General features: G+C 31.7%; 1 pseudogene; it reads left to right on the plus strand.

The window, feature by feature from the left end:
* LOC134695829 (nucleolar complex protein 3 homolog) overlaps positions 1-10,670 on the plus strand; it is a 66,727-nt pseudogene extending 56,057 nt beyond the window's left edge.
* The last annotated feature ends 12,197 nt before the right edge of the window (positions 10,671-22,867 follow it).

Here is a 22,867-nt window from a genome sequence, read left to right on the forward strand (position 1 = left end):
ACTAAAGCGCAATTTAAAGTATATGCATGTATACATTAAACATAAGAAAAAAACCATATATATTGAATAAATTGGGGTAAAAGTTTTGTAAAAGTCTACGTATGCCAACAGTATGTAATCATTGAATGTCGATAGACTATTGTATACCAGAAGAAGAAGAGAACCAATTTGATTTAAATACAGGTCGATGTATAAATTTTGCTTTGGTTCATTGAAGTTGTCACAGGAAATAGTAAAATCACAGATTTATATTTCAATAAGATTGTTCTCGAACAAAGGAAGGAATTCGTCATCACAATGTTATATATGCCACTGGATGAACACTAATTATCCCCAAGGGATGTGAATATTTTGCTGGGAAACTTTTGAGTATCAAAGTTTAAAATTAATTTCGGGATTTATTTTCTTTCTTGGTATTCAATAACAGAAAAAAGAATAAATTACTTGTCCGCTAAATAGGGGTATTCTTGTCAGATAAAAGACTTTCAGTTATATTTTTAAAAAAATATGGAAATATGACATTAAATTGTTTCTGTCGTTTTTTTAAACATCGTTAAAAAGATGTGTGTCTAAGGTGAACGCCACAAGAACCCTGTAATACTAGTACGAGAGTATAGCATGTAAACCTTGCTTCTCAATAATTTGGTTGTATTGGAAATCTTTTCATACAGATTGACAACTCATGGTCCGATATGCATGTAATATTTGCCACATAACGCCCATAGTTCTTTCTACAATCATCATCTTATTCTTTGATATTGCTGTAAACATCGATGGTTCACACCCAAACAAAATGGGAGTAATGGACCCTCAGAGCTTCTCCGTGTTATACACTTGTAGAACTAAATTTATAGACGAAATTTCTGTATTGAAATGAATCTACATCTCACAAACAGGATTTTCTCAAATTACAATTTTGAGTAATCACCTTACAAACCAATATAAAAGTATGGCAAGATATAACCATGAAGAAATTTAGTTTTTGTCAGTAATCAAAAATTGTTTTCTTTTATTTATATACACTTTCGGAATTACGAATCTGAATTTTATTTTCAATTAATTTACACAATTTTATTATTGTATCTTTATTCTCATCCTGTATTAAATCTTAGTGTATTAAAATCGTGACAGCATACCCTTTCTAATCCTTTCTGTTTATACTTTCCAAAAAACAACATTTATACCTGTGTTCGCTTGAACTCACACCTGCAGCTAAATAGCTACAAGGTAAACAAATTGACCTCAAGCCGAGGAAATATACAGTGACCTTTACAAAATAATATACACACTCTGCTCACACTTTAGTTGCATTGAAATGATTATCAAAACCATAACGTTAAATAGAACTGAAATAATTTCAGTTCAATATCAGTAAAAATGTTCAATAAATATTTTATGAAAAAAATCTCAACAATAATTAATGAAATTTATTCGAAAACATTTACTAGAGATAATTTAATAGGAGTTTAATTCATCAATACAAAACGGTATATGCATATTCATTTTCGTTCATTCTTATATTGTGGTTAATGACTATGACCATTTGTCAGCTGTGCGCTTTTAATTACGTATATTGTCGATAAGATATAAGAGTTAAACAGATTTTATTTTTTCCTAGAATTCAATAAATCGGGCTAATACGTCACATCCCACTCGAGAATTCAACCAAAAAAGTTACAAATACTTGATTTTCTCTGTTATTAGAAGGAATATAAATTTAAAACTTTGCAAATGTGTTTTTTGTGTTAAGATGAACATAATTAGATGATAAGTAAAAAATCGTGGAATTTCCCTTTAAATGTAAATTATTTTTATTAGTTATTTTTTGGACTGTAAAATGCTTCTGCTACATAGATATGGGCTGTTTTTGACAATACAATGCACAAATATTGGGTACTAGCACCATTCAGTCATTCTAAATTACTGAAATCTTCACAATTCTAGCATTTTAGTTAAATTTTAAATGTTGAATATTGAAATGTAAGTTGTATTTGATAATAATACATAACATATGTAAAGGTTGAGGATGAACACAGATGCAGCCACTTTTATTTTTGTAAAAAAACATCTGAAAAATGACATTTTTCGGCACATTTGATAGATTTTTAATATTTGAGCTTGAATTGGGTCGTTTTTAATGTATAAATCAGTTAAAATCTTTCTCATCAACTAATTGAATAAAATAAAATAGCCACTCAAGTGTTTAAAAAGTGGTCAAAATCTTTCGTCAGATGAACCTGAAATTTGAGGCCAGAATCTGAGGACCTATTCCTTTTTAGTTCCTTGTTCTTTTAGAATGATGTTTACTTCTGATTGTGTATGATAAAACAAGTATATCTTCCTCTTTATTCAAATATGCACACAATTAGAGTGATTGCAATTACCCTGAAGAAAAGTTTGGGTCATGAAGTTTGAGGTAAAGTATTTATATTTGGTCTGTTTGAATAAGGTGAAAAATAAGTATGCCTGAAATCATTTTTCATCCTCTTTAACATTGCCTTGGCTAATAATCAAACTGGGAACAATTTTGCATTGAAGCTATTTAAAAAATCTTCAATTGAATCAATTCAGATGTAGAAAAACAAGTCCATAGAAACATTCTTATTAGATTATTTTGTCTTGTCTTGTTTCAGAAACTACCAGGCTGATGCCAATTTAGTCAGAGATAATATTTGCAAAATTTTCAATATAAATCTTATACTGTAGAGAAAAAGGCTTCATCTTCTCTTGACCCATTAGATGGTTAGATTTGCAATTTGAATGATGCAGTCTATAAGTCTGGCTATTAGGAGGTGGTAGTTTTTGCAAGACTTCATACAAATGTTCCCAAAATAGTTTACATTAAATTTACATCCAAATGAGAAGTTTTTGAAAAGGCCTTCTATTGGTTACGACTCTTCCTTTAAGTGCTGATATTTGAAAACCCAATTTAAGAACTACACAGGAGTATGATAAATCAAATAGATCAAGTTCCTGTCTTAATATGACATTATATGGATTTGGCTATTATTTTTATGTCCCATTAGGTTATATTCATATGTTTTGGAACTTGTAAATACTTGGCTTTCATATGTTTTGGAACTTATAAATACTTGGCTTTCATATGTTTTGGAACTTATAAATACTTGGCTTTCATATGTTTTGGAACTTATAAATACTTGGCTTTCATATGTTTTGGAACTTATAAATACTTGGCTTTCATATGTTTTGGAACTTATAAATACTTGGCTTTCATATGTTTTGGAACTTATAAATACTTGGCTTTCATATGTTTTGGAACTTATAAATACTTGGCTTTCATATGTTTTGCTTTGAGTGATCCTATTGAAGGTTAATTCAGAAAAGTCTTCAGGAGCATTAAAATTTAAAAGTGCTATTTTCAATTTTCCCACTGATTCAAAGAGAACAGTTTAAAAATTCAAAAAATTCACTGGTCAGACAGGACAAATTTGTTTTTTAGATTCTGTTTTAGTTTCAACATATACTAGAACACACCCGCGGAATCGCGGGCATTCAGAGCGTATTTGAAAGGATGTAAAGTGTTGTAGGAAGAATTATGTAAAGATTTAATGACTTGAGAATTTCAGGAAAAGTATCAAAAGTCATAGGTACTTGGGGACAGGAAAATGTTTTTTTGACCCTCCTCCTTTATTTCCAAAATTCCCATTTTTTGTTTTCGATTAATTTCATTATGAAAATACATTTAGTACACATGTATTATGAACATTCCAGTCAGAAGCCTGTAATTTAGTGGTTTAGTGATATTTGTTTTTCGTTCATTTTTTGTACATAAATAAGGCCGTTAGTTTTCTCATTTGAATTGTTTTACATTGTCATTTCGGGGCCTTTTATATCAGACTATGCAGTATCAGCTTTTGCTTATTGTTGAAGGCCGTAAGGTGACCTTTAAATGTTAATTTCGGTGTCATTTTGGTCTCTTGTGGAGAGCTGTCTCATTGGCATTCGTACCACATCTTCTTTTTTTGTAAAACATTAAGTGACTTTAGAATTTCAGAAAAGGTATCAAAAGTCATAGGTAATTTGGGACAGGATAGTTGTTTTTCCAACCCGGCTCCTCCTTTTTCCACAAAAAAATCCTTTTTTTTGGTTTGTTCTCTATTAATTTTAATGACACATGAATAATTTTAGCGCTTATCTGTATACTATGAACATTCATTAAAGGGGGGTTGGGGCAGGGGCGTTTCAGGGGGCCCGCCACCCCCCTTTCTGGAAAATAATTGGTTGCTTATAGAGGGAATCACTGAAGCTTGACCGGAGCGGGCCCCTCTTAGGCAGTCAACGGGCCCCTGCGTATGAAAATTTCTGGATCCGCCACTGCGGAGGGGCCCTGATCCCAATATCCCAGGCTTAAAAACATGAAATCCCAAGGTTCTGAATTTATTATACAAATTAAATATCTCGATATCCTGAAATTCGAAAAAAAGAAATCCCGGATCCCAAAATGGTCAATCCTGAAATTTCGATCTTAAAAACACCCGTTTTAGACGTCCCGAAAGTGTATTTTCTTTTTACAGTCGATTCTCAGTTTAATAATTGATCCACAGCGGTCATTGATATATTATTCAGACCCTCTCTATCAAATAAACCCTGTGACTGCCGTGGATAGTAAACTTGAAAATGATATCAGACAGAAAATACACTTTATTCGTAGTACAATGTATATGTATTTGTTTCAAAGTAAAAATAAAAACGCAAAACGGAGATCTAATCTGACTTAAATTTCGTCTAATGACAGATATAAGACAGAAAATACACTGTATTCGTAGTATCAATGTATTTTCATAGTATACAAAAAACGTAAACCGGAAGTCTAATCTGACTTAAATTTTCGCCCAATGACAGAATTATATCTGGACGTCTTTTTTCTCGTTTTTCACCCAAAATAACTCAATCTGAATAGATGACAAATGCGATTATGCACTGTACCCATAGGACACAGAGGCATGATGATTAATTTATTGTGAAAAGAAGAGAATAGTTATCAAAAGTACCAGGATTATAAGAGAAGCGACACCCAAATTGAGGTCTTCTTGTTTAATAGTACAGATTAAGCTTAAATAAAGTTATTGAGTTTTTTTTTATTTATAGAGTCATTATCATCCAGCCATAAAGAAATATGCAGTACATTTAGGTAAAATGGCTCCTGTGTCTGGAGAAGGACAGTTACCATTACAATATAAAAAGTAATTATGACATCTTATTAAAATAAGAACAACACAACATAGAGTTCGTTTCTAGGAAATGATTATTTTTTATAGGCAATCACACAATAAGCCTTTCAACCTCAAGAGAATTAATGGGAAGTAAGTGCTAAAATAGTTTATTTTTTCCATATTATTTCCATTCCCAAGGGCTATAAATCTTAAGGGAGTAGTTTCCATCTGCCCTGAATTTTCGGGACAATAACTTATGTTTAACTGTATGGATCTCTCTGACATTGTACCACATGGTTCCATATAATGAAGGGAAGGCTTGTTGTCAGTCTGGGGTTAATATTCCTGAATATTTAGGAATAAGGGGCCAAAAACGGCCAACAAGAAGCATTTTTTCTAGTTTACAGACAATAACTAGTGTTTAAGGTGGTACCTAACACTACAGGGAGACAACTCTGTACAATCAGCTAAACGTTTTAATTATGTTGTGTTGTTAAGGGAATATTAAGCTTCTCAATGATCAAAATTAGTGTTTGTTAAACTGCTATATAACCAGTGTAATTTTTCTGATAAATTGGTTGGTTCAATTTTTTGAAATTTTTATATTTTTGTTAAAGGGTCAAAGTAAATATTTTTCAAAATTTTATGAAAATTAAACGAACCAAATTAATTTTAGTCAAGGTGTTGGGTACCACCTTAAGTGTATGGATCTCTCTGAAATTATACTATAAGGTTTTTTATCTATAAGGGAAAGGCTGAAATTGAGTTTTGGGATTCTTGCTCCAAGGGAGGTTTCAATAAGTCAGGGGCCAAAAAAGGGGGTAATAGATCAAATCATTAAGCAAAGTTAGGGTCAAAAAAGAGTTTTTCTGGTTAAAGGACAATTTAGACAATCCAATTCCAATTCCAATTTAAATTTAAAGAATACTGTTATATATATGTTTGATTACTTGATTACCTCCCTTACACTGCTTGAAAATTATGTTAAAGGGGCACTAGCTGCCAAATTCATGTTCACCAATTTGACTCAAATTCTCATATTTTATTTAAAACAATATAAAATATGTTTCTAAACTATCAAAAGTATAAATTAAACAATTTACAGGACATGGTCTCAATAAGATGTAACATCGTTTCATGTGAAGTTTAGCCAAGACGCCATCTAATTAACTATCGAGTTGACCTTCTATGAACATAAAAGCGATGTAAACATAAACATTGAAGACCTGTAAGTGACCTTCTGCTGCTGTCTGCTCTATGGTGTGGTTGTTGTCTCTTTGACACATTCCTCATTTACATTCTCAATTTTATAGATTTAAATAGATTAAGCAACTCGTGCAATTGGATTTTTATAGGTTTGTTAAATTTTGTAATATAGAATAAAAATCTATGTTTATGGTCGTTTTTACTTTTAAAAAAATAATGTTGTGTGGATCGAATCAGTTAATCAAATTATTTACCTTTGTTTCACCTTCAATGTTGACATTCTTTTTAATTAAATACCTGTACACTGAAAATGCATTCATTATTCTATCTCTTTCTATGAGGTTAAATTGGAGTTCACATGAATAAGGAATTCCCTTACAGAAAAATAAGGCTTCTTGCAAATATTTGCGGCAATGTTGCTGCAAATAGTTGCGGCAATATTGCTGCAAATATTCATTTTTCGTATGCAAATTAGTTTTCTTGCAAACAGTTGCTGCAACATTGCCGCAACAATTTGCTGCAAATGTTTGCAGGAAAATCAGTAGCTGTGATTGTTGCAGCAATATAGCGGCAAGTTTATTAGCTGCAATGTTGCAGCAATATTGCAGGAAAATTAATTTCTTGCAATATTGCGGCAACATTGCAGCAAATCTTTCAACAATTCAGGTGTAAAATTTGGAATTAAAAACTAAACATTTAAAAATTTATGATTTAATAATAACAAAAATAAATGTCTCTGTCCTCTATAGGTTGAAAATGGTCTCTGTCCTCTATAGGTTGTCTTGTTACATCTGTGTAGCTTTTAGTTCTGTTTCTCTGTAAGTCTCACTGTCCTTAAAGTTGAATTTTCTGATTTCAAAAATTCTGCAAAATAAAAGTTGAAGAATTTTAATTAGTAGACATAAAAAAAATAACTAAAATTATAAAGATATACAGATATAAGTTACTACTATATAATTAAATTTTGGATGTAACGTGTCTTCTGATTGGCTGACGTTATTTTGTTATCAGCCCATATACATAATTAAGTCATGTGAATGTGATGTCATCAACATTTTTTCATAGTTTTTTACGGTTTAAAATGGAATTTAGAATTAAATTATAAGAAATGACTGTAATATTTTTTCTGTCTATTCAAAATAACATAAAAAATTTGGTGCTCACTGTTACATGACTTGCTATGCATGAATTTGTTTCACTTAAAGGGTCAATGTCTAAAAGTGATTAAGTCCTTCTAGAAATTGCATATAACTATAGAATACATTTAACTTCATGCCAGTACTAGGTTGTTATTGTTTTTTTGAATATTTGTTTTTCATTGAACTATAACATAATTGGTCTTGTCTATTTTTAATTTTTGTGATAGTTGTGTATCTATATATATGAAAGCTATATATATCGTTGCCATTTGTTGACAAACCTCTTATACTGGCAGTTAAATCACAGATCTCTAATCTAATACCAAACTGCTTTTATTAGATGATTTCTTGTTTCACTTTAAGTAATGTTATTTCTAAAACATACAGTAATTAAAAGATTTAAAAATTTATCTCCTGTCTTACACAATTTTGATAATATTCATGTGCATAAATCTATTGTCTAACACTTTTGCCAACTCTATTAAATTAAGAAGACTCTTTATTTATCACTATTTGAACTGTTAAAGAGCATGCACTTATTCAAAATGGTGGACATTCAAATCCATTGTACTTACCAAAAGATGTTGTCCAAATTGTGTGTAAACACCAATCGTCCTGAATCCAAGAGTCATGTCAACTGAAGGCTATCATCTGCACTACCCAGTGTCAATAGAATCAATTGGAACTTTTGGATCTAACATATCTAAATCCATTGTGAAATTCATATTACTTTGTTCCTGATAGAAGACATCTTTGTTTGTTGTATGCATGCTCATGTCCAGTTCAAATTTTGAATATATGTTGATCAAGGTTGCTTAGGGTATTGTTTCAATGTGATCCCTTTGAAATTTGCCCACAATTATAAATATCAACTGCCTAAATCTTGAATATTTGTTATTTATTATACATGTAATAAAAAAATAATTATAAATACATTTTTTCTATCTTTGGTTTTATAAGTTATAATAGAAATATAAATTACAAAGAAGAAATGATCTGCCCTTAATTTGGCCTCAAACTCTGTGTACATTAATTTATGGTACTTCCTGTCTTTACAACTACACAGAGATAAATGAAAACCAGATGTGCATGGCACATTACATTTCTATCACATGACCAGCTCATATTACTAATTGAGACGAGAAAGATAATTTGTGTATAAATAATTTTAAAATAATGATACTAGAAATTAAACTGCAGGTGAGGCTAAATTCATTTGATGGAAAATATTAGAATTAAAAATATTGTTTATAGAAAAATGTCACAAAAAAGTGACAAAAAGGCATAATAATACATATAGAACAAAAATTATTATGACTCAATTATCATGATTATTTAGATTAAATTTGTTGAAATAAATACCAAAGTATTCTTTCCTTTCAAAATATCATACAATTGTGATAAACATTCAGTTTAGGAATTCTTTATATTAGTATTAATTGTTATTTGAAGATTATTTCAAATACAATATTCAAATATCCAGATATATCTGAGTAAAATAAAGTATGACCTTAACAAATTTAGATAATTTGAAGTAATTCCATAACCGAATGTTCAAAGAAACCATTATTTGAACCTAAAATCTTAAAAAAAAGTCATATGTAATATTTTAAAATGCTTGAAATATTGGTGCATTACTACATGTCTGACATTATTAAAGAAACTTTTCTTGCAAAGTTGTTGCAAATAGTCATTCCTTAAATAATAAAAGTAAAGGTTCCTGCAACTTTCTGGCAAACAAATTCTTTCTTGCAACATTGCAGCAAACTTGCTGCAATTTTCTTGCAAACAAATGTTGTTGCAGTAACATTGCGGGAATATTGCAGGTAGCTGCAATAACCTGCAACTTTCTTGCAAACACTTCTTGCAAACAAATTTGTTTGCTGCAATATTGCCGCTATATTGTTGCTATATTGCAGCAAACTTTTCATTTCTGTAAGGGTTATATTGAGGTCAAATTATTCACTTGCAAGTGAATAATTCATTATCAGAGTTTATAAGCTTTATTTGACAAAATTGAACCATTTTAGCTGATAAAAACAAATTATTATTTCACTATTTCACTTTCATTTATGATTGAACAAAAAAATCATCCTTTTGATTCCTTTATATATCTGGTAGCTAGTGCCCCTTTAGTAAAGCTGTTCCCTGTGGAGCATCTGGTTTAAGTATAGTATACATTCATATATGTTGCTAGATTCAGTGGAGGAACCAGGACCATTTTTACGGTTATGACACAAGCAGCATACAATTTAGTTGTACTTGTATCCTATTTATGAGCTTGAACTCCATTGCATTCATTACCATTCCCAATGATCTGGCACTGGACCCCATTAACTTTGCTAGTTATACTGGTACTAGTTATTTTATCTTAATAGACTGCATCTTTCAACATTTTAAGTCAAATGTAGCATGCTCTCTCACAGTAAAATGGATTTATCTAACTAGCATTACATTAATATATTTCATTTGAATTATTCAATTTCAGACCTCCACATGATTTATATGATGAGTTTTCAACAGAAATAGATGTATTTAATCCACCTGTTGCAGAAAAATCAACTTTTAAACACAAAAGTAAAAAGGTAAATGTTTTAAAATTAAATTTGTGTAGTGTTTATTTTTACAGTGATAACTCTCATCCCGAGAAAAGTGTGCTTGTACTTGTGAAAACTGTCTTGCCAAAAATTATCTTCAACTTATATTTTTGTCACATGAAATAAACTGCAGGTATGGTTACGTGTGATTATATATATCTGGACATTTCAGGAAAGAAACTGATTTGTCTGAAATAAAATACCCAACATCTGCAGTCCATAAAAAATCAGTTTGTGTCATCATTCAAAAATGTCATGTTGTGAAAGTAATGAAAGTGAAAGAAGCATGGAGTTAGTAACACGATTCATTTCTTCCTAGTGTAATATTTTATTTAAATCATATGAAAAGCAATGTAGAGAATTCATAAATTTTGATGTTAATATTGATGAGTTTTCAGAAGAAAAAAAATATAATATAATTTGACCTTTTATTTAATTCTACTTTTTATTGTAGATGAAGATGTTCATGCAGGAAGATATAAGTGATATGGTGGTGCAAGTTCTTAGTTCAATACCAGACTGACACTGTAGCAAATAAAAAATACACAACTCTAGTTTTTATGCTGTTTATTTCAAAACCTTTCTTTTCCTGTCAAATGTGTTTTAAGATCTCCGTTTTAGTGTATTATAGGGACATGGCTGTCAATTTCATGTTGAACGATTTGATTAAAATTCTCATATTAGATTTACAACAAAGTTAAACATTTATATCCAAATTATAGAATGTCTAAAATGAACAATTTATATGACATGGGCTCTATTATATGTAGCTTTGTTTAGTGTGTATTTTAGTCTGGAAGCCATCTAATTGGAGAAAAAAAATGTGGTTATTGGTATCACGTTGTTATCGTTGTCTGAAGACAGTTGGCTTCCGGACAATAACTTTAGTTTAGTTATATAGAAATGCATGACATTTATACACAAGGTTTATAACCTCAAAAGGAAAGTTTGGATAGATTTTGGGGTTATGATTCCAATTGACTAAGAATGGGGGGCAAAAAAAGGGGTTCAAATAATATTTTAAACTTTGCTGTTTACAGTTTTTTCTCTTTCTATTATAATATTGGAAATAATAACCAATAATCGCTGAGCCCTGCTGGATATGACTGCAGAGATCCAACCCTGAACAGTTGGGACAAAAAATGATTCAACATTAGCACTTGATACAGGTCTGAATTTGGATTATAAATATTGCAAACCCAATCATACTTTTCCAAAGATTCACCTGATAGTTACCTGTCCATTTAAACTTTTGGCAGTCCTATTGTCTAATTGAATAAATACAATAGCTATTGTTCTCTGCCTAGTTTATTCACTGGGACCTTTAAATTTCTTCTAGGAGAAATCTTTCTCTCATTGATTAATATAACGGACCAAAAAAATACCTTCTTTTTTTATTTTCTTATACTTTATGCAATTTGTTTGGAAATATTTTATGATCTATATGTAAGTTGCACAGGTTTTATTTGACCTTGACCTCATTTTCACAGTACATTGCTGAGTGTTAAGTTATTGTGCTTTGTTTGTTTTTCTTTAACCATAAGCAATAGGTCAACTATATGTGTTTTAAGGAAGAGTTATTAGCTGTGCATGCCTGCCTGGCATGTTTCATCTGACCTTGACCTCATTTTCATGGTTCATTACGGGTCAATAAAATTGAGAATGACAATGGAGAATGTGTCAAAGACAACAACCCAAGTTACCCAACCATAGAACAGGAAACAGCAGAAGGTCACCAACAGGTCTTCAATGAAGCGAGAATTTTTAGTTTTCTTGGTTAATATTAAGTTTCTGTGACAGTCGTAATTAAGCTTTATATTTAGGACTATCAACATAATATCAATGATAATGTCCTTTGTTTGATACACCCATAGACCAAGGTGAACACAATCCCTCCCATTAGGGGTTTAGTATCATACTATCATAAAATATATGAGAAGAACATAACCCGTATCATGCCAACAACTGTTTTTTAGAAATAAATGTGTTTAGTTCCGATGCAAAGACCCTATCAGTGAATCAATATTAAAGCCAAAATATGCAATCTTTAATGACCTGACAACAGTATCGTAACTATATCCCCTTCTAATCAGTCTATTTAAAGGTTTTGTTAGTTTCTGAGGAGAATACTGACATTTTTGTGCTTTATAAAGAATATTTCCATAAAAAATTGGATGTGAAATACCTGAACGTATAAGATGTCTGCATGTTGAGTTATATTTACAAATTATTTCCTTATACCGGTGATAAAATTTAGTAAATGTTTTGACCAGTTTGTGATATCGAAAACCCTGGTGTAATATTTTTTCGGAAAAACACAAATTTCTCTCGCTTAAATCTAATATGTTGTTACATACACGAGCGAATCGTACAAGTTGAGATATATAAACACCAAAAGATGGTGACAAGGGAACGTCACCATCTAAAAATGGATAATTAACAATAGGGAATGAAAAATCATCTCTTTTATCATAAATTTTTGTATTAAGCTTCCCGTTTATGATATAGATATCAAGATCGAGGAAAGGGCAGTGATCATTATTATCATTAGCTTTATTCAAAGTAAGTTCTACAGGATAAATTTCTTTAGTATACATACTGAAGTCGTCATTATTGAGAGCCAATATATCATCCAAATATCTAAAAGTATTGGTAAATTTTTGTATCAAATGTTGTTTTGATGGGTCTTTGCTAATTTTAGTCATAAATTGTAACTCATAACAATACAAAAACAGGTCCGCAATAAGTGGTGCACAGTAAGTCCCCATTGGAATTCCAATAACTTGACGATATACGGAATCTCAAAAGCGAACAAAAATGTTTTCAAGTAAAAATTCAAGCGCATAAATAGTATCAAAGCATGTCCAATTGACATAGTTCTTTTGTTTATTGCCACTAAAAAATAATCTAAAAGAGTTTGATCATATGTACTCGCTTTCCGACTTTTTGAATGCCCAGTTAATTAGGGATGTGAATTTTTTCTTAATAAGAATATGAGGCAAAGTGGTATATAGGGTAGAAAAATAAAAACTTTGAACAGATTCAAAATGACCAATATATGCATGCAATTTATCAAGTACTTCCAAAGAGTTTTTGACAATCCAAAAGTAATTAATTCCACTATTCTCAAAGGCCTTATTTGAACAATTTATTATCAGGTTTTTTATTGTACCAATTGTACTAGTAAGTAAAACAGACATTTTAGTAGTTGAACAATGGCTAGAAGATGAAATAAATCTATATTTGTAAGGTTTTTTGTGCAGCTTCGGAAGCCAGTACATAGTCGGGACTTTCATCGTGTTTGGTTCTGCTTGTAAAGAAGTAGCTAAAAGTTTATGTTTGTTACAGATGTCGTTTTCTGAAAAGGAAGTCAGTTGGAATGTTGGTGAATTCGTGATTTCCTTTTGCAGAACCTCTATATAAAATTTACGTCAAACAATAATGATATTATTAGCAGCTTTATCAGCCGGGACAAAAACAAATTCCTTGGCTAGTTCTGTTAAATTATTTTTGATACGCGAAATAGGGTTTTTAAAGTTAATGTTCTTTAAAATGTTGTATTCGAATATCAACTATCTTCATTACTGAATTAAAAAAAGAGTCCAAAGATTTTTTTGTCAGCTTTTTCCTGTTTTACCCATTTCAAACAGAAGGCACGGAGTGAGTCGTGGATGATATTACGACACTCATTCCAGTTAATAGTTGACGGGGGACGATATTTAGGTCCTTTACTGAGAAATGATTTTAACTCTCGGTCGCGAACGATGTTAAGGTCTCCTGTTATCAGGTTATAACATGGGAAATTGGGCCATAGGTGTATTCTGAATTACTGCAATTACACGACATAGGTGTATTTTCAGTGATATTTACATCTTTACACAATTGGCTATAATTAAACACATATTTTCGGGTAGATTTCTTGTAAATATAACAAATGAGAGGGAGTTCAGTATTATCAAAATATTCAGGAATTTGGTCTTTAACAGAATGGTCGTTAAAAATACCGGCAATATTTACAAAATCAAAACCTTTATTGACATACTTTATTTTAATAAAATGTTTTTTATGATCTTCAGGGCGATCAATTTTTGGAAACAGTTTAGAATAACAATATGCCATTATAATTTGGACAATTTCTTACTTAGGACTGTAATATGAAATTGTGTTACAATCCTCTAAAATTTTATTTAATTTATTTATAAGGTAAAGAACAAAGCTTGGTTAACAGATAATGTCTGCCGTTGTTGTTTTTTTTAAATAGAAATTAGGTCCGAAATATTTGTATGGTTGGTCCGAAATTTTCTTTGATTGCGATTTTTTCTGCGTCCATGAGAACGATTTTTACGAACAGTTTTAGAAACTATATCCAAAATGTTAACAGAATCGGTTCTTGATATATTGCCAATTCCCATGATATTATCATTAAGACCGAGAGGGTAGACTGTAATTTTTTGATCCAATTTAATTCAATTATTTTTCGTGATCGTACAAACTTTGAATGAGATTCACCAGGCTGCTTATTAACTTCTTCTAAAGGTTGAACTGTTAAATATTTAATAGGATGACTGTGCTTCTTAAGATGTTGATAAATGATACTTTTGAATTTATTGGGTCTTTTAAAACGATACAGGTGTTCTTGCGTGCGTTTAGATAAATATCGTCCAGTTTTACCTACGTACTGAATATCGCATCCCGGTTTGTTTCATGTGAGTAAATAAATAATACTGTTTGTTTTTCAAATAATATCAGTTTCAAAATTTAGAGAAAATGTGCGACCATTAAATGTGGACCTTACTGTATTGTTAGTGGAAAGACGGGGACACGTAAGTAATTTTTTTGGCATGACACTTATCGATAGAAGGGTAACCACGATTTTCATTGTTAAAAACGTTAGCGATGGTAGGATTTTTAGATAAGCGATTTTGAAGATTGAGACGTGTAGATACCCTTTGAACGAGTTTAGTATTTAATCTTTTTCCATTTCTAAGCTTCATATTTGTTTTTTGGTATGTAGATTTATTACAAAGGAGCAAAAACTGGCGTCTAGAATATGAACCATCACACAGTAGATTGAATTGTGTAAAAATGAGAAAACTGTTCAGCTCAAGACGTCAAATGCTTATTGTCATAAGTTACCCGACAAATTTAACAAAAGATAGGGTATATCAAGGTAGCGACTGACGTAATTCATTTAACGATTCAAAAGTACATCAAACGGAACTAAAACTGTAGAAGATGTGTGTTATACGTCAATAAGACAGCAATCAAACGACAAAAACACATTATAGATATAAGAAGATGTGGTATGAGTGCCCATGAGACAACTCTTCGTCCAAGTCATACATTTTTAATCATACGGTCTTCAACACGGAACCTTGGCTCACACCGAACAGCAAGCTATAAAGGACACCCCAAAATGTTACTAGTGTAAAACCATTCAAACGGGAAAACCAACGGTCTAATTTATATAAAAAACGAGAAACGAGAAACACTTATGAACCACATAAGCATATCTAGAGAGACACATTTAGTGTTCAACAATAGACAGGTGTCTAAAACTAAATCATTATATTGGTTCAAAAGCTCACTTAGAGCTTATGTTGTAGTGTTACTATCCTGCAAAATTAACAGAACTCTAATTTGATGTGGTTTGATCTTCTCGAATGCATGTAAAAGAGAGGCGAAAGATACTAGAGGGAATTTTTGGTCTGGTCAAGTCCAAATAAATTTGGCATATTGGTGCTTCTCGGAAAATCACAAGGTGTAAGGCCAAAGACTGGCTGATTTAGCGTGGCTTGTTGCTTTGTAAATCATCCTCATCCTCCTTAACATCATCCTTATGCCGAGGCATTTTATAACCGACTTTGGCAAGCATACCACATCTTCTTTTTTATATTTACGGTATGGATGTTTCTATCTGGTGAAGGCTGTACGGTTGCCAATAATTGCTTACATCCACTTATTTGAACTTTGGTCGATAGATGTCTCGATCATTGGTCAGCATACCTCATCATATTTTTATAAAGGTCTCTGAAAACTGAATTGCGGCATTAGGGACAGACAAGATACATATTTCAATCCAAAACTAAAAGCCATATCTGTTAAAAAACCCATAAGTAAGTATAATACCACTGGTTTCACTGGATACTATTCGCATTTCTCGCTTGATTGTAACTTGGACAGAAATGTTATGTACAACAAACCGATAAATTGCACGTTGAAATTGAGATATTTTTTTCCTAAACAGAGCGTAACCCCTGCGAATTGAAAAGTATATTCGTATAGCATGTATAGTGCATTACTTCTGTAAACTAATACCGTATTTACGATTCAAAATTTAAACGTAGCATGATTTTTATTCCGGCTGTTGATAAAATTCGATTAAAACTTTTCAAATGCTTGTTTTGACATAAATACACTGTATATGACGGCTTATTGTCTTAAGAGGAATAATTTATGAACAATATTAAAAATAAATCCCTACACATCACTAATTCTCAATTCAAACGAGAAAACTAACGGCCTTATTTATAAAAATCGAAGAAGTAACACATATTCTATCATAATCATTTGGTAACTAACGCAATTACTGTCTCCTCCATGCCCGTCTTGATCATAAAAAAAGTTAAATAAATATCACTCCTAATGCTCAGATTGGTTGTCGTCGTGCAACACAGTTAATAACACCATATAGGAAAAATAACTCCTTTTGTCATAAGACACTGTCAAACATTCAAAAATACTATCCACACTCATCTGTGGCCACACTTGTAAACTACATGTATATAAGATATCTTATAAAGTTTATGAGATATCTTGAAGTTAATTGGAATAAATAGCAAAACGGCTTCACATACAACAAAGACAATCATTCCACAATTTTGTTTTACACAATAATACTTTATTAGATAGGTACTTAGGCAGACGTTCTTTGCTAAAGAAATCCCAACAGCTGATATCAGGTTAAATTCCTGTTTTCTTGTCTGAAAAAGATTAAATGAATAATTTTAAACGTGTTTGTTTACCCAATTTAAAGCGTTTTAACGTGTTTAAAAAAAAACTATTTACACAGTAACATGGTTGTAAACTTGTAAAGCTCTGATCTGGCTGTGGTTTAACATCTAAAAAATGTCATGGTTATATTTTTAAAACATTTATCATGTATTATGTTTCTTGTCACTTGTGTATACAATATACTATGTTTGCATTTTATTTTGGAATAAAAAATACCCCATCTTATCTTATTCAAAATGAGAACATAGTTTTGTTTGTCTAGACAGTTACTTCAATTTGATTGGTTGTTAGAACAACAGATCACATTCCAATGTAAAAATATCGATCGCACCTAGGTGTGTTCGACTTTTGAATATATTTTGGAGTTGTCTCGCTTTCAATATGTAACTTGTATTTTATAAATATCTGTGTTTATGATGAAACATTCATTGTTCTATCAGTTGTGAAAATATTTACAGTATTATTACTCTCATATCACAATCACATGTAGCTAAAACCCTAAAATTGTGTAGTATAAAGATTATGATCATATTAGTTAGGATAGCCAGTATCTCATATATTCAATTTCTTTTATTGATATCTGAAATCATTAAAAAAAGTTGTTCAATAATGTACTATTCAAAAATTTATAAGATAGAATTAGCCTGAGACATTCTTTTTTTTTAGAAAATGACTTGTGATGATTTATCTTCCATCAAAATGGGCTTCTGGAACGTGGATGGTCTAAAACAAAAGACAAAACAACAAGATTCAAGACTCCCTTTTTTGAAACATATATATGTATATACAACTCATCTAAACATCAACCCAACAATGTTAGATCTGTAAATTTGCTTTTGCAGGTGGTCGTGTGGTCTAGCGGGACGGCTGCAGTTCAGGCGATTTGGTGTCACGATATATCAGTAGCATGGGTTCGAATCTCGGCGATGCCGGAAGAACAAACATTTGCGAAAGCAAATTTACAGATCTAACATTGTTGGATTGATTTTAAAACGAGTTGTATATACATAATGTACACAGCCATGTATCACCATCAATGATGGTGATCCGATGGATTAATCTGTTGTAGAGTTGTCACTGACTCAGACGTACTTATATATAGATAATCTAGATCTAGTGTTCCTCGCTGAAACCCACTCGGGGTAAGATTCTAATATAAATAATATAGGGTCGTTCCATTGTCATCTTATTTGCAGACCTGAAACTAAATATAACAACAGGCTTGTTGGAGGACATGGCAGCAATACTACGCAAGCCCTCACTAAAGCAACATTTGAAAATTCTAAAATTATCCGTCCCAGATTTTCAGTAGGTGGAATTAGAAAATAATTGTGGGATTTGACAAAGATCTTTTTATATTTGTTGTGTATAACCCACCAGAAGGGTAATCATACTCTAAAGGACTTGACCATGATATTCTTAAATTTTTAGAAAAGGATATTGTTTCCTACCAAAAACAGGGTAACATATTATTGTGTGGGGACTTAAATGCCAGAGTGGCTTCTGGTACAGATTTTATCATAGATGACAGTAAATAATAATGATCAATAATATTTCTCCGTTATATCAGTCCAATTTCAGCGATAAACAAATTCTTGAAAGAATGAGCAAAGAAGATAAACTTGACTCAAACCTGCTTAACTTGTGCATTAGTAGCCAAATAAGGATTCTAAATGGTTGAGTTCTTGGTGATTCCTTTGGTGGGCTAACATGTTATTCACCTAATGGGGCTAGTACAGTTGATTATGTTTTAGTGTCTCTCCGACACTAAAACATAATCAACTGTACTAGGGAGAGTATCCTGATTCAAATTCTGTACATAAGGATAAGTATTTTTTTATACCAACACTATAAGACTGCCATTGTTTGTTGGAATGGTCATTGTCTGCTAAATATTGTTTAAAAACTGATTGTCATAGTGTTAAAACATGAAATGTTATCAGGTTTCATATGGTCAGATAATTCACCAGCTCTTTTTCAATATGCTCTTTTTACTGCAGAAATTCAGCAGCGACTTCACAAATTCCTTAAACTAGAGCCCATAGATTCACAACATGCAATTGAAAACGCATCTCTAGAATTGACAGACATTATTATAACTGATGCTAATCATTCTCTTAAAAGGCGTAAAGCCCAAACGGGTAAGGGGGTTAAACACCAAAAGTGGTTTGACTGTAATCTTGCATATTTGCGAAGAAAACATATTTAGTTATGGGAAAATTTATTCTCGATTTCCCAGTGATCCTGCTGTTAAAGGTCACTATTATAAACTATAGCGCGTATATACTAAGGCACGGAAACACAAATACAGGGAGTACAAGCAGTCATTGTTGAAGCAAATAGAAACACTGCATGAGGAAAATCCTAAGCAGTGCTGGCAATTGATTGACGAATTGCAGGGTAAGGAAAAGGATGATAAGAGTGCATTCAGCATTGGTTGCACCATTTAATTGGTTGAATCATTTTAAAAATTTGACCGAAACAACAAAAGATGAGTTTAAAGAGCGACTGCAATTTTTAGAGGGACAGCTAAACATTCTTGAAAAAACTTGCTTTAATGAACTTGATAGTAGGATCTCTGAAACCGGAATATCGACTGCTTTGTCATCTGTAAAGGTTAATAAAGCAGCATGGTTGGATAACATCTCTAACAGTATGTTAAAATATTGTCAAACCTCTTTGTTACCGTGTTTACTAAAAATAAATGATATTTGCCTCTCTTATGGAAAATACCCAGAACACAATTTAAAAAAAGAACTTGCCAACAATTTCTGTGTCATTTTGGTCTCTTGTGGAGAATTGTCTCATTGGCAATCATAACACATCTTTTTATATATGTACGTATTTGCTTACTATTTGTATGGTTCTATTTATATTATTGTATGGTGGATCATCAGTATCATTAGTAAAAATGATTGTTAAAAAGGTTCCTCAGATTAGAATACATTTATTGGTTTTTAGAAATGACAATGCCTGACATGATGCTCTGTGCTAGATGATCTAGGATGTAAACCTTTATGCTGATTTTTATCGATTCTTTGATAATATTTCCTCTAAATCTGGTCGAAGTAAAGAAATTTTTTGACCAATATGACAATGATTTCACTAAAAGAACCTTTTTGAGCATGCTTCTCATAACTGCCCCAAGAGTAATCTGATAGAATTTCAAGCATGTCTAGTGGGTATTATCTACATGAGCTACTTACTTAGTAATTAGTCTTAATAATTATGTCTAAATTTCTAAAATGTAATAGTATTCAAAAGGTTTTATTCGGATTCAGTAAGTAAGTAAAGTAAGTAAATTATTTATTATAGTGACATGTGTAAATATGTACAGATTATAAATATACAATATATGATAAATATCAATACACCCGGCCCAATGGACCTATAAGTCACCTCAAATGAAATTAACCCTTACCATGCGGTACCCGTCTTTTGACGGGCGGACCCTAATAACCGTTATTTGGCTCCAATGGCGTTCCATACTTTTAAAAGTCCACTTTATGATACTTATTTTAAAAGTTATGCATGTTCCGTCAACCTCAGGCTATCCATATTCACGTTTCTCGTGTATAAGTAGCATTTTGAGCACAAATACGGACTTGGAAAATTGAAATTGGCTAAAAATCGGTTTTCTGGAGGGGTAGGCTTCACATCTGTATCTTACACAAAAAGTTCAGAGGCATAAAACTGGCAAAGATAGTGCAAACCCACAGCCATATAACTGCTGATCATAATTATTATTGAAATACGCATAGGAAACAACTACCTCCGGTTTTGGGTCCATTCGAAGTCAAAAATCGGCAAAAATCGTGAAATTCAGTATTTTGGGTCCAAATGACCTTCTGTAGACTGATGCATCAAGACCAGATTCACTCCGACCTAACAACTGTTGGGGTCAATTTGTTCACTAGGGTCCACTCTACACGGAGGCTACAGCTGGATACCTTAAACAGCAACCCTGGGTCTTCTGCAAAATTGACGCTTTTTGCACCTGTTGACCCACTTTGGGGCAAATTCCTGCCAAAAAAAATCCGCCTCTTCACCCCAACCACCCCACCCCGAGTTCACCTATGTTAGAGTTAAAGAAATCAATATGCTACAGCAACAGGGCTGAGCTCATTTGCATATAATTTGCATATTTTTGCAAATAAACGAAAATTAGACATTTTCTAAAAACAATTCCGCATGGTAAGGGTTAAGTAATTTCAAATTACAAATATAAGCGATACATGTACTAGTATAGTATTTTTGTGGTATAAAAGTGTAGTAATTAACATTTACTGTAACAATGTTAATTCACACAAATTAAGAAATAAACAAGTGAATTTAAAATATTTAACATGTACAATGAAATATAGTTTTAGAAATCGATTAGGCCAAATAGGCCTTATAATTTTCTTTTAAACATAATTGAAGGACCATTTACACTCAGGACCGAGCCATCATGCAGTAGGCAGTACAGATGTATTAAAACAACCTAGCATCATATTGCTAGTAGCAGGAGTAGCATCGTCGGGTAAATTTGGTCTTTTTTTTAATTTGGTCAATGGGCATATAATGTTTGGTTCAAATCGAAATAAAATGCTTTTATCTCCCTATGACTAGTACTTACATTGTACATAGAGGTGATACTTCTTTGACAAATCCTTGACATGAGAGTTGTCTGTCAAATCTTTATTTCACAAAGAATGAATTGCATAACAATGAACTGAGCTCAAAGCAAAGTACTATAATAATACACTTAGACAAAGAGCTAAATCCAGTGATATACTTTGTACTACAGGTTCTTCATGAACATCCTTCCACCAAAACCATATCTCAATAACATTCCATACTACATAGTTGGATCAGAAGCCCTGAAAAAGACATGATTTTTTTTTATCGTATTTTAAGTATATATGCACAGGTTAAAACTTTCTTGTGGTTTGCTTCATGCACAAATTGATATAGGTTGGGTGTCCCTCTGTTGGAAATAATAACACACCTCCACCTAATTTTAATCAACTGATGAACAAACATTCAAAACTATAAAATATCATCTAAGACTTGTCAGTGTCTATTTACCATTGCCACTGTATCCATGATATGTGTACACATAATTATGAACATGTAAGACTAAAATTTTAAAGTACATATATATATAAGATTAAAACTGACATTCGGTCTTAATGACAACTTCATTCCCCAAGTTATATTCAAATCTGACTTCATGATAAAAAAAGATTCTATATCTACATGTACAACCAATGGAAATCAAATATCCCTCTAATAGACTAGCATTTAAATCCCAGTTTTCTAAAACGATAGCTAGGTGGAACATAAAACTAAAAAAAATTGAAACAATATATCTTAAATATTTCAAATGCATGTACATGTAATAATATAAATTCTCCAAAATTCGCTATATTTTTATTTTTCTTTTGTCTTCTTTGAATTTCGAAACTGCATATTGACCTCTAGATGTCTTTCAATTACATTTAGTTTGGTTTGGGTTTATGTTTGATTGTTGTACATATCACAACCAGATGCTCCGCAGGGTGCAGCTTTATACGACCGCAGAGGTCGAACACGGAACAGCTGGGGAACCCAAATAATTCAATATTTGAAGAAATTTAATAAAGTTCAGTTTTGAACCCTTTGGACCTTAATGACGTAGACCAATTAAAAAGAAGTATCAAGATTCTAAATACACGGTTAGATTCAGCATTTCAAGGAACTCCAATAATTCAAT

The sequence above is a fragment of the Mytilus trossulus genome, chromosome 14 (genome assembly GCF_036588685.1).
Source record: "Mytilus trossulus isolate FHL-02 chromosome 14, PNRI_Mtr1.1.1.hap1, whole genome shotgun sequence".
Taxonomy (NCBI): Eukaryota; Metazoa; Mollusca; class Bivalvia; order Mytilida; family Mytilidae; genus Mytilus; species Mytilus trossulus.